The sequence below is a fragment of the Peromyscus leucopus genome, chromosome 15 (assembly GCF_004664715.2).
Source record: "Peromyscus leucopus breed LL Stock chromosome 15, UCI_PerLeu_2.1, whole genome shotgun sequence".
NCBI lineage: Eukaryota > Metazoa > Chordata > Mammalia > Rodentia > Cricetidae > Peromyscus > Peromyscus leucopus.
Genome location: NC_051076.1, coordinates 2,837,150 through 2,850,166, shown reverse-complemented (window position 1 = coordinate 2,850,166; position 13,017 = coordinate 2,837,150). Strand labels below are relative to the sequence as shown.

Genomic DNA, 13,017 nt, shown 5'->3' with positions numbered 1-13,017 from the left:
CTAAAGAGACACTTTTTCTCCATGAAAATAACTATGTGTCATTCTTTTAATGGACTTGTTGGCCATTAAAAAGCCTCTTCAGCATGTTGTCCTCATGTGGTAACTTGAACGTGACAGAGAAAGGACAAGGAGAAAATAAAAGCAAACCCAAGGACTGCACATGAAGGTCAGTGACAGCACACTTTCCTACCACAGACAAGGGCATTAATGGCTTCTAGCCCAGTACCACAAACAAAAATAATTTTAAAACTTTTAAAATAAATAAGACAAAAAAAATGTATACGTAATGTGAAGTGATTTGCAAGAAGAGTCAAGATTACTATAAACACTGGAAAGAAGTGCCATTTGGCTGACATTGAAACACAATTTTACCCATGATGATTTTATTTTCTGGGTTAGTCTAACCAGATCTTCTGCAACATTGTGTGGTTTGGGTGTGGTGGTGGAAGTCTGGGATGAGTCACACTGATGACCAATAGTGGGAGACTTTTTTTTTCTCTTTATGATGGAATGTGGTTTGTTCAGCTCTGAAGGCTTTCTGGATATTCTGCAAGCAGTCTTGTGCTGGTGTGCATGCCTGCAATTCTAGCACCTGTGAGACTGCGTAGGATGAAGAGTTTGAGGCTAGTCTTAGATACATGGGGGAAAGGGGAGGGGAAGGAGAGAAGAGGGGGGGAGGAGGATAAAGGAGAAGAGGAAGGGGCTGGAGAAATGGCTTAGAGGTTAAGAGTACTGGCTGCTCTTCCAGAGGTCCTCAGTTCAATTCCCAGCAACCACATGGTGGCTCACAACCACCTGTAATAAGGTCTGGTGCCCTCTTCTGGTCATACATGCTGTATACATAATAAATAAATAAAATAAATCTTTAAAAAAAAAAAAGAAGAGGAGGAGGAGGCAGGAGGGAAGGGAAGGAGAGGGGAAGGGAGAGGAGGGACAAGAAGTCTTGAAAGAGGAAATGAGGGTTAGGTCAGGGAGGGATATTCCTGTTTCCTAGAGAAAATTAAAATAAATTTCTTTTTAGATTTATTTGTTTTATTTTATGTGTATGAGTGTTTTGCCAGCATCTACATCTGTGCACCAAACACAAACCTGGTAAATGAGGAGATCAGAAGGTATTAGATGCCTTGAAACTGGAGTCATGGATGATTGTGAGTCAACATATAGATGCTGAGAATCAAATCCAGGTCCTCTGCAAGAGTAGCAGATACCTTTAACTGCTGAGCCATCTCTCCAGCACCAACATGACTATTTTGTGTTTTTAATAGGAGGTGGTAGACTCAATATAGATATTAGAAAAGACTAACTATTAATTTGACTTCTGTCATAAAATGATTGTATGGGATAGTCTTTGGTGCACTGTCTTTGCCAGGACACCATTTTGTTGATTTAATAAAGATCTGAATGGCCAGTAGCTAACCAGGAGAGAATAGGCAGAACTTCTGGGAAGAGAGAAGAACTTAAGAGAGGGATGAGTCTAGGTATGCTAGAGAAACCAGTGAGATATGGAGAGAGTTGGACATACAGAATGAAAAAGACATAAAAAACCATGTGGCAGAATGTAGATTAATAGAAACAGGTTAATTTAAGTTATTAGAGCTAGTTGGGAACAAGCCTAAGCTAGAAACCAAGCTTTCATACTTAATAAGAAATTTCTGTGTTGTTATTTGGGAGCTGGCAACTCAACAAGAAAGTTCAACTACAATGAGTTGATTTCTGTGCATCACTTTCTCCTAGGAAACTCTAGATAAAATTAACACATTAAGAAATTCATGCTTAATGCTTAAGTCTTGGAAGCAAGCTGTTTGCTATGGAGAGGACTGAAATTTTTGTATAAGAAATTAACCCAACATAAAGGTTGTTTACAGAGTGGCAAAAGAAGCCACAGGACAGTGACCATAGCTAAAGAATCCAACTCATTTGTTAAGGTTATAGAGTATGACTCCATCTTCTGTGCTGCCTTTAGGTATGAGGGACCATAATGAAGATCTAACTAGTCTCTAGATAGGAGGATGGCAGGGGTTTGTGTTGGATACCATCATTACTAAGCATATATCATGCCAGATTCATTTTCTCATTGCATAACAACTGCTAGAGTTATCTCAAATAATCAGTCATTTTATCAGCACTGACATAAACTAAACCCATTTCTCAATCAAATTTGTATTTTCTCAGGAAATTAAAAAACACCATTCTTGAGCACGAGCATTAAATTCTGTGATTAAGAATTAGCGTGACCAAGAGTGTAGTCTAGGCCAGAACTTTCCTATTGCTCAACCTATATGGCTCACCCTCTGGTCTGAAGAATGTCTAGAATGCTGGCAGAATATAAACAGGTCTGGAGCATCCATTCATTGAGTAGGAGATGACTTCTCACTAGAATCCAGTAAAAAAAAAAAAAAAAAAAAATGCTTTACCCTATTTAGAAGACCACCTGCAGTTTTTAGTAACTCAATATATTAATAATAACACAATTTAATTACTTTAGCTAGGATGTAGCTAAATGTAATTGTGCAATTATACACAAGACACTGAATGATTTAATACATCACCTCACTCAGCCCTCAGAAAGACTTCAAGAAGTAGCTGTTTAGTTTTACTACCCACAGGTAACAGGTACAGGAACTGAGGTACAAAGTGGTCAGGTGACTGACTGCTGTGAGTCACAGAAAAATAAAATAGGAATTGAGCTGACAATGGCAAAAGCTAATAACTGGAAGAGCAGAAGAGCAGGGCTCTTCCAGATGATAAAGCCAAAACTCAAGGGATCTTGGTGATATTGGCTTTTGAATGTATTAGCTGTTTCCTGCAGTGAATCTCTTGTGTGCTGTTGTAGCTTTTCCATTTGATTATTTCCCCCAAAAACTTCTAACAGTGTGGTTGATCATTCATTGGGCATAATTTCCCTGAATTCCTTCTTCATATTTCTGCGACTCACAACAACTGACTAGCTCAATGATACACATTGAAATTTGAATACAGCTGTATGGATCTCCTAGTTCCTATGCTTCACCTACTATGCCCCATTGCCAAGTTATAGCTGCCTCCAGCAAATGGGAACTCATATATACCTGAAGGTTTTTTCAGCTTTACTGTTTCAAGTATATATTGGTACATAAATTAATCCTTAGTTATTTTTTCAAAAGATATTTTTAGAATAATTATAGATTTATAGAAAATTCATAATGATTATGCACAGGGTTTTTAAATTCTGTCTGTGGCTTTTTCACTATTTCATTTACTTTTAGTTTATTTTACCTTGGTTTCATTATAGATCGATCCCAGACTGACCTTCATCTCAGATCCTTTTTAACCTGGCTTTCAAGTGCTGGGATCTCAGACATGCATGACTACTCCTGGCAGCTCTCCCATTACTAACACTGTGCATTACTGTGATTCATTTGTCACAACTAATGAACCAACACTGGTATTCTACCATTAACTAAACTCTAAATAGATTTATGTTTTGTTTTTCCCTAATATCTTTTTTCATTTTAAGATCCTATCCCAGACATTATTTTACATTTATTTGTCATATCTTAATAGGCCCACTCACAAATGCTTCTTGATCTGATTATGACACGTACGTTTCTATCTAATAGCACTTATGCATAACAGTTTCTCGGATTTATGACCTTGAATGTATTGAGAAATGCAAGCTAGGCATTTTAATTTGGGTTTGTATAGTGTTTTTCTGGTCTGTGGGTATAGGTTTTTGAGGACTATCTCAGAAGTGAAGGATCATTTGTACTGTATCATGTCAAAGACAGAATGTGAGCAATGAGGTATAATGTTACCCTTACTGTTCATAGTGTTTGTCAAGTTTCTCACTATAAAGTTGCTTTTCTCATATTCTCTGTGAGTCAACCACTTGACTAAAAAGCCAAGCTCACCACCTTAAAGAAGAAATAGCTACTAAATTAGCTGGCATTCTTGTGTGGGGGATTTTTTTCCCCATATGTATTTATTATTTTATTTAATAATTTATGGATCAATATGGGTTATAGGTGTTTGCTTTATACTTTAGTCTGAATTAGAGCATTTGGGATGCTTTAACAAAATACTATAGGGTTGGGGATTTAGCTCAGTGGTAGAGCGCTTGCCTAGCAAGTGCAAGGCCCTGGGTTCAATCCTCAACTCAAAAAAAACTACTGTAAACACAGTGGTTTATTATCTCACATTTCTGTGTGTTAGAGGGTAGAAGATTTAGATGTCAGAAGATTTGGTGTTTGGTGAGAGCCACATCTTCTTACCATAACTCAGATAGTGAAAGGGTGAGGGATTTCTCTGGCTTCTCTTTCTTAAGGGCAATATTATCCTTCAGGAGGGTTCTACTCTTATGTTCTTATCATCTCTCAAAAGCCCACCACCTAAAACCTTCCCTTTGTGAGTTATGTTTTAAGTGTGTAGAGCTTGGAAGGGGGACATTAACACCAGAGACAAGAGGATCTACCAGCCCAGTTTACATAGGGATACCTCGTCTCAATAAACCAAGAAAGGGAAACAAATGAAAGAGGCCAGTATGATAGTCCGTGCCTATAAACTCAGCTCTCAGGTGGCATAGGAAGAGGATGCACAAAGTCAGGGACAGCCTCAGCTATAGAGTAAGACAGCTGTGAAACCCATACTCTAAAAGGACAGTGCCCAAATTGTTTTGGCTTTGGTCATTGCAGCTCTTATAATTTTTATTAGCACATGTTAATTGTGAAAAATAATGCATTTCATCAAGAAATGTTCAGGCCGGGCGGTGGTGGCACACACCTTTAATCCCAGCAATCGAGAGGCAGAGCCAGGCAGATCTCTGAGTTCAAGACCAGCCTGGGCTACCAAGTGAGTTCCAGGAAAGGCGCAAAGCTACACAGAGAAACCCTGTCTCGAAAAAACAAAACAAAAAAAAAAAAAAGAAAAAGAAATGTTTATGCATATATCTGTTACTACCCTATTATCCTCTCTTCCTCATGTCTGATTTCATCACACACACACACACACACACACACACACACACACACACACACACAGAAATGTTCATGCATATATCTGTTACTACCCTATTATCCTCTCTTCCTCATGTCTGATTTCATCACACACACACACACACACACACACACACACACACACACACACAGAAATGTTCATGCATATATCTGTTACTACCCTATTATCCTCTCTTCCTCATGTCTGATTTCATCACACACACACACACACACAACACACACACACACACACACACACACACTACATGTATTTTCTTCATGTAACAATAAACATTTGCTTTCCCCATTACTTTCTCTAATTTTCCCTTCCTACCCCATTATACCCCATTTTCCTCCTCACTATTTTACTTTTCGGTCACGTATGTATATATTATGTGAGAAAATAATGCAATATTTGTCTAAGTGTTGCCTATTTGTCTTGATCTCTGGTTCTCGCCAGTATCCTGCAAATAACATATTTTTTTCTAGTTAATGGGAACAAATATTTAGTAAGTAACTTTTTTTCGTAACTTTTGATATCAGAGAAGTAAAACCTATAATTCTCTTTATAGCAAATATATAAATAATATCAGTACTTTGGCCATCTTGAATCTAAGGCCCTTTACCACAAAATAGTTTTAACCTTTATTTAAACTGAATTTATAATCCCTATGCCTTCCCTAAATATATATAATAAAGGAATATAGTAAAAGTAGCAAGTACTAAACTACATTAATAGTTTATCGTTCTTAGTTTGTGAATTTTAGAAACATTATACATACCTACTATATTTGGGAGTCCTTGGCTTAGTTGTAGCATACAATACAACCAAATATGAAACACATGCTTGGTGACACTTGCCCACATCTACAAGGTGGCAGCTAGATAATTAGGTTTCAATACTAACAATTAACTATCCTACGAACAATTAGCATTACATCATAATATGCCACCAAGGCAACTTTTTTATAATGAAGAAAAAAATCAAAATTAAAGTCCTTATTTGTAAACCTTTATTCAAAATGTAACTTTTCAAGTGGAAATAAAAATAAAAATTCTCTTTTTACTAGTGAATACACATAAGATTTTAATTTTCTTTTGTGGTAGGAAAATAATGCTTCAAAAAATAACTAGTAGAAAAATTCCCCAGCCTAATGTTCAGTCCTTTCAGTGTTAGCGAATTTGGGTATGTAAGTGTGAATTCTGGCTCCTGGCTGAGTACTCATGAGCTTGAGTGAAGACAGTCTACTTAAAGAGGTGAACTACAGAGAAAATTCCAAGGAAAGCTTTTTTCATTAAATGTGGTTTTCTATGTTCTTAAAAAATGCAATTATATCCGACTAAGATTGTGTTTCTACTCTGTAGAGGACAGAAGGGAGTACTGTGCCGAGAGAAGTACAGGGAAAGTTCTTAGTGCATATACTTGGATCACAGCTCCAGGTTCCTGCAGTCTAAGTTTATGGCAAATCCTCTGCTCATACATCCCCTTAACTTAGGGTAACCTCGTTTTTCCCAAGACAAATAGGCCTAGAAATGGGAGTTACATAATTTTGGTATATGACCCACTGATGCTGGATCTATTGATACTTATCAGGAAAGAGTCATGAGTGGGCTATCAAAAGATGTAAAAGTTCACAAGCAGAGGAAATCATCCTCAAGACACATGTATATAGAAAAGGAATGACACCCTTAAGGTCAAGTTATCTCTTCCACAATATTCTCCCTAGAGGCAGAGGTAAAGAGACAAAAAGGAAAAAGGCAGAGAAATGTTGCAATCTCTAAGGAATAAAAGTACAACTCATTTAATGGGTCATTTAGAAAAGAAACCCTTGGGGTTGATGGAACTGATAGGAAATATTCAGACCTATGAATTGCACAGGCCCCTGGGAAGTGCAAATTTCTTCAGCCTACTCTTATCATCTGGAATATGTTTGCTGTGAGGGCTGGATGAGCTTACAGTGTATCTGAGAGTTGCAGAACTATGTTTGAATCAACTGATCAGAAATAAAAGGAAGAAATGTCAGCTGTCTGTAAGGCTCTCACACAAGACATCCTAGGAATTTGGGAGAATCTTCTAATGAATCCCAAAGACATTTCTAGTGAAGAAGTAGAAATGGAATTGAAAGCTTTTCCACAAGGGGAAGAATCAGTTGTGGTATATGGCCAAGTAAACCATTTCCTATGTACTTTGTATTTTGCACATATGAACACCCAAGCAAGGCCTCATAGCCAGTCCACTCAAGGAAAAAACCTCTGCAAAATTTCCTAATTACTTTTCAAAAGTAATGATGACTCAGGAATGCAGCCATCTCTCCTCAAGTCCCAGTTATACTTTTTCTGGAAAAGTGAACTCAGTATATAAGGCCAACCTTTGAATCAATGCACAAATTTACATAGATTTCTCATGTTATATTTCACTTAAGCAGTTAAATTTACTTTTATGATAAGACAATTGTTTTGTTAATGCAATTGCTAGTCTAGCAAACTATCTTTACCCTAACTCTTAGAGGTTAAAAATATGACAGCACTATAATTTCTAAAGGTTAATTGAGCGGTTTGTTTATATGTTTCATGTTATTTTAGAGACCTAAACTTCCTTTGATTGCTGTCCTTACAATAGATCACAGGGGAAAATATTTACAAAATACATTCTAAGAAGCCGAATTCATTTACCAACAGAAATAATTTTCAATTGAGTCCTGGAATGCTGACAAGCCATACCCCAGGATATAAATAAATAAAATTGGCAGCCATTGCTACTAAACCACCAGCAACACTATGGATAGCTTTAAAAACTAAGTGCATTAAAGAATTAGAGAAAGTTTTGGGTTGATATGGAAAATAGCTGCAAGTATACATCGATTTTTTTTATCCTAAAATTACCCTTCTTTACTTTACTATATAAAATATATGGGAGAGCTGTTGGGGTTTGGAGAGTGCATTCATTAAGTGTTGCTGTGTGTCAAGAACTTAACAGCTTGTGAGACAGATCTGGTTATACTCACTATGAAATGAGGAGCCTTGTAAAGAAAGAAATCTCGTCCAATATTTTTCCTCTGATTCCTCCAAACACCTGGGTGCCAAACAGAATGCAAACATTTATTTGCTTTTAATCACAGGTAGCTTTGTGGATGTATTTCAGTCTTGAGATTTCAATGAGCTTCTTAAAAACTCAAAAAGTACAGAAAATTACAGTTCCATAGAACATATTTTTAAAAGGTGGCTCTAAACAAACTGGTTTTGGGTGACACAAATCTCACCTCAGAGGGTGCCCTATATGAGACATTGTGCTGGTGGGACTTGGACTGAAGACACTCTTGGTATTTCCTAAAACTAGTGCACCAGAGGAGAGTCAGGAAACCAACTTTGTCCTATAGGGCCTCACTCTTTTTCCAAGAGAACAGTGCATGCTCCCTGATTTGGTTTATTGGAAATTCAAGTGATGAAAGTGGGCCATGGATTTAAAAAGAAGAAAGAGGAACATTTACATTTGTAAATCAAGACTTCATGTTCACATGGTAATCATAACGTCCTTAATTTAGGTAATATATGTAATGAATAAGGCAAGAAGTATTTGAACACTCTCTACTTTTGCTGAGTCCCAAGTCACTTGAAAAACAGGCAAAAGCAAAATGGGATATATAAAACTATTTGTATCATATGAGAGGATGAGTAGTTGTTTAGTTAGTCATCACATCAATGGAACACAAAATTTAAAACTTTATTTTCCCAAGGAACTGATACAGCTTGGCATAGGGAACTCACAAGCATAATAAATAATAAAAGAAATCATTTTTGAGCTTTTGAAATTTGGAGTTAGGATGAGTTACTGGTTAGAGAACTAGCAATTGGACCTACCCTAATGAAAAGAAAAGGAACAGGTTTTAGGAAAGGGGAGGCCTGAGGTATGAACTCCCTGAAGGACAGCCATACCATGGTTTCCTTCTCTAAGCTCTCTTACTAAGGATTCAAATCTTTCTTGACTTTTTTTTAAAAGATATATTTATTTTTTATGTATACAATGTTCTGTCTGCCTGTATGCCTGCAGGCCAGAAGAAGGCACCAGATCTCATTACAGATGGTTGTGAGCCACCATGTGGTTGCTGGGAATTGAACTCAGGACCTCTGGAAGAGCAGCCAGTGCTCTTAACCTCTGAGCCATCTCTCCAGCCCCTCTTGCTTGCCTTATTTATGAAAAACTCACCCTTTCTTTCAAATCATGTTCAATCCTGGTCTTTACCAATCCTACTCACCCTACATCCTGGGGGGAAGGGGAGATTGAACATTTGTCTGCAAGAAGGGAAATAGGAATTAGATAGATTTCTGCACCTAGTAGAGATTCATATAATGCAAGTATGTGCTTAGAATATTGAAGACATCACATAGGTTTACCAATTGCCAGTTGGAGCATTTTGAGTGAAGAGCAAATTGAGTTTTACATGAGAGTTTTACATTTACATCTGAAAATTCAATTAAGAGAACAATTACACCTTTCATGGTACCAATAAAAATTAACCTTAGGGAAAAACTTAACCAAATAACTGCAAGGCTTACATACTGAAAACTAAAAGAAAATTTATTGAAAGAAATTAAACAAAATCTAAACAAACAGAAATACATTTTGTATTCATGGATTAGAAGGCTTAATATTGATCTCAACGCTACCCAAAATTTGGCCTGTATTGAATGAAAGTTCTATTGAACTTTCAGCTACATTGGGTACCAAATAGTAAACATTGAGAGAGAAAAGTAAAGTTAGAGGATTCCACTTTCAATTTAAAATTTTCTATCAAGAAAATGCAGTACTGACCTACATGGAAATCAGGTAGAATAGAAAATAACTGTCAGAAGAGAAATAGGCAGTTTATTTTGATGAAATTGTTTGACCAGAGTGCCAGGACAACCCAGTGAAAGGGAGGGGGTTAGTCCACTGCCATTATGTGCCTACAATGATAATAATAGAAAATGTAGTAACAGCTGTTGCTGAGGAGGTATGGAAGCTGGAAGACACACACATTGCTGGTTGGAAAGTAAAATGGTTGAAGTGAAATGGTGATTGCGAAATAAACACAGTTAAGCCTGGCATTATTACATAATGGGGCCATTCTCTTCTAAATACATATTTGAGAAAATTAAAAATAAGTATTCACTGAAAAAAAAGTGTACACAGATATTTGTAATAGCATTACTCACAAGAGCTGGAAAGCAGAAGCACCTTTTATCAAAGGATGAACAGGTAAGAATGACTACACAGTAGAATTTAGCCATCAAAATAAATAAGTGCTAATGCTTGTTATAACACAAGTGAACCTCGAACACATTACAAAAATTGTGTTTTCTGACAGTAAACCTTATGTACAGGAGATGCAATTGATTGTTTGGTTCACTGATTTACCCCTAGTGCCTTGTACAGGCTAGGAAGCTGTGAGAATGTAGATCATGCCTTCTCCCTTAAGGGTCCAGAGACAACCAGGAATTGAATTGTTCTATAATCTCACTAAGCCTAGTCCACAATATACTAGTCCTAGCTGGTATAGCCCTTAGCAGTGGTTTAAATTAGTATTCACAAAATTCATGGCATTAAAATATAGTAAATGAAATTCACTTCTGCTAGCATCATCAGTCAAGAGGTGCTGGGACTCATTGTCCAGCTTAGTCAAGACTGAACTTAGAGCAATGCAGAGGGACAATATGTATCCAGGCAGCAGAGCAGTGGACTGTAAAGATGGGAAGTAAATATATGCATGCACTTTGATTGAGAGGCTTATGGGTGGAATGCTGGAGGGTGGGAGAAAAAGTGAGGATATGTGTTAGTTATAACCTTTTGCTTTTTTTTCTTTTTATTAAAATAGAAAAGTGGAAATATGGTGGTATTCTATTTGTACTGAAATGTGATTTTAATCGTATGTTAATAAATAAAGTTGCCTGGGGATCAGAGCTATTAGAGCCATAGAAAGAGCGTGGCGGTGGTGGCGCACGCCTTTAATCCCATAGACCTCTGTGTGTTCAGGGATACAGCCAGCATTGGAGACATATGCCTTTAAGACCTGGAGGGCTGTACTTATAGGCAGTGACGAGGCAGTCATGTGTTTGGGTTTACAACCAATGAGAAGGCAGAAAGACTATTTAAAGACATACACACAGGAAGTAGGTCTCTTTCAGAGAGCTAGGAGCACCGCAAGAAGGGTAAGGTTTTTGCTGAGCCCTGACCTCTTGGCTTTCTCTTTTACATTGGTTCTGTGTTTCTTATTTAATAAGACGGTTGGCTACATCGACAGATATGTTAGAAGTTGAGGTCAGATCAGGTAGCCTAGAAGAGCCCTCTTGTTCAGAACTGTGTTAACTTCCTGATAATCTTCCAGGTTCACTCCAGATATCCTGACAAACAGCTATTGATTTCTAGAACCTCAAAGAAACCATGACTTCTTCTCATGTGTGTGTGTTTCTCATCTAGCCATAAACACCAAGGAGGATGTCCTCAAATTTCTTGCTGCAGGAACCCACTTATGTGGCACCAACCTTGCCTTTCAGATGGAGCAGTACATCTACAAAGAGAAAAATCATGGTATCTACATCATAAATCAGAAGAAGGCCTGGGAGCTGTTGTTTGCAGCTCCGGCTATTGTTGCCATTGAGAACCCTGCTGATGTCAGCACCATCTCCTCCAGGAAGGATTGTCAGCAAGCTGCTGAAGTTTGCTGCTGCCACTGGAGACTCAGTGTTGACCACTTCAAGCCTGGGGTCTTCACTAAGGAGATCCAAGCAGCCTTCAGAGAGTCACATCATCTAGACTGACCCCAGGGCTGACTACCAGGCCCTCACAGAAGCATCTTATGTCAACCTGCCCAACATTGTTCTGTATAACATAGACTCTCCTCTGTGTTACATGGGCATTGCCATCCTGTGTAAAAAGGGAGCTCACTCAGTGGGTCTGATATGATGAATGCTGGCCTGGGAAGTACTCCGTATGCATGGCACTATCTCCTGTGAGAACCCTTAAGAAGTCACGCATGATCTTTACTTCTATAGAAACCAGAGGAGACTGAGAAGGAAGAACATGCTGCTGCTGAGAAGGCTGTGACCAAGGAAGAATTTCAAGGCAAATGGACCAACCAGCTTCTGAGTTCACTACTGCTCAGCTAGAGCAGGCAGACTGGTCTGAGAGTGCGCAGATGACCTCTGTACCCATCCAGCAGTTCCCTACTAAAATCTGCCCAGCCAGTCACTGGGACTGGTCAGAAGCTCCCACAGCACAGGTCACTGAGCAGGTTGGAGCCAAGTGGTCTTGAGCTCCTCTGCAGGCACCTGAGCAAAGGGATAAAAGCTGAAAGGAAACTAAAGTTCCTAAAAGCTGGAAAAAAGAAGCCAGGCTTGGTGGCATGTACCTTTAATGCCAGCGTGTCAGAGACAGAGGCAGGTGGATCTATGTGAATTCTAGGCCAGCCTCGTTTAAAGAGTAAGTTCCAGGACAGCCAAGGCTGTTGTTACACGGAGAAACCCTGTCTGAAAAGAGAGAGAAAGGAAGAAAGAAAGAAAAAAAGAAAGAAAGGAAAAGAAAGAAAAGAAAAGAAAAGAAAAGAAAGAAATGGAAAACAGAAAAAAGAGAACTGTCATGAAAAACATGACATTTCATTGAACTGTTTATGGCTGCTTAAAGAATTATATATATTATTGTGAATCCTGAATGCCAAATTATAACTCTCTGTTGCTTCAAATATTTATCACAAATGGAATAATCTGGCAGGAAATTAACTTTTTATCTGAGAGGACAATGCTGTAAAAATCACACAAAACAAATAGGAAAGATATCAATATCACTTTGTCAAATCCATGTTGCCATGGAAATGTATACCCAAAACTATGCCATGATTCTCATCTCTAGAAATAATCCTTGCACAAAGGAAGTACAAACACAAAGTCATACCAAGGCAATGATCCTATTTGCTTATTAAATGGTGTTGGCTTAGTGATTGGATTATTTTACAGAGGTTAGTTTATACTTCAAGCAATGCAATAGTGGCACAGAAATGTTAAAGATGTTTATATT

The 13,017-nt window shown here is 37.9% G+C and overlaps 1 pseudogene; it reads left to right on the top strand.

The window, feature by feature from the left end:
• The first annotated feature begins 6,987 nt into the window (after positions 1-6,987).
• On the top strand, positions 6,988-12,259 carry LOC114709981 (annotated as a pseudogene).
• The last annotated feature ends 758 nt before the right edge of the window (positions 12,260-13,017 follow it).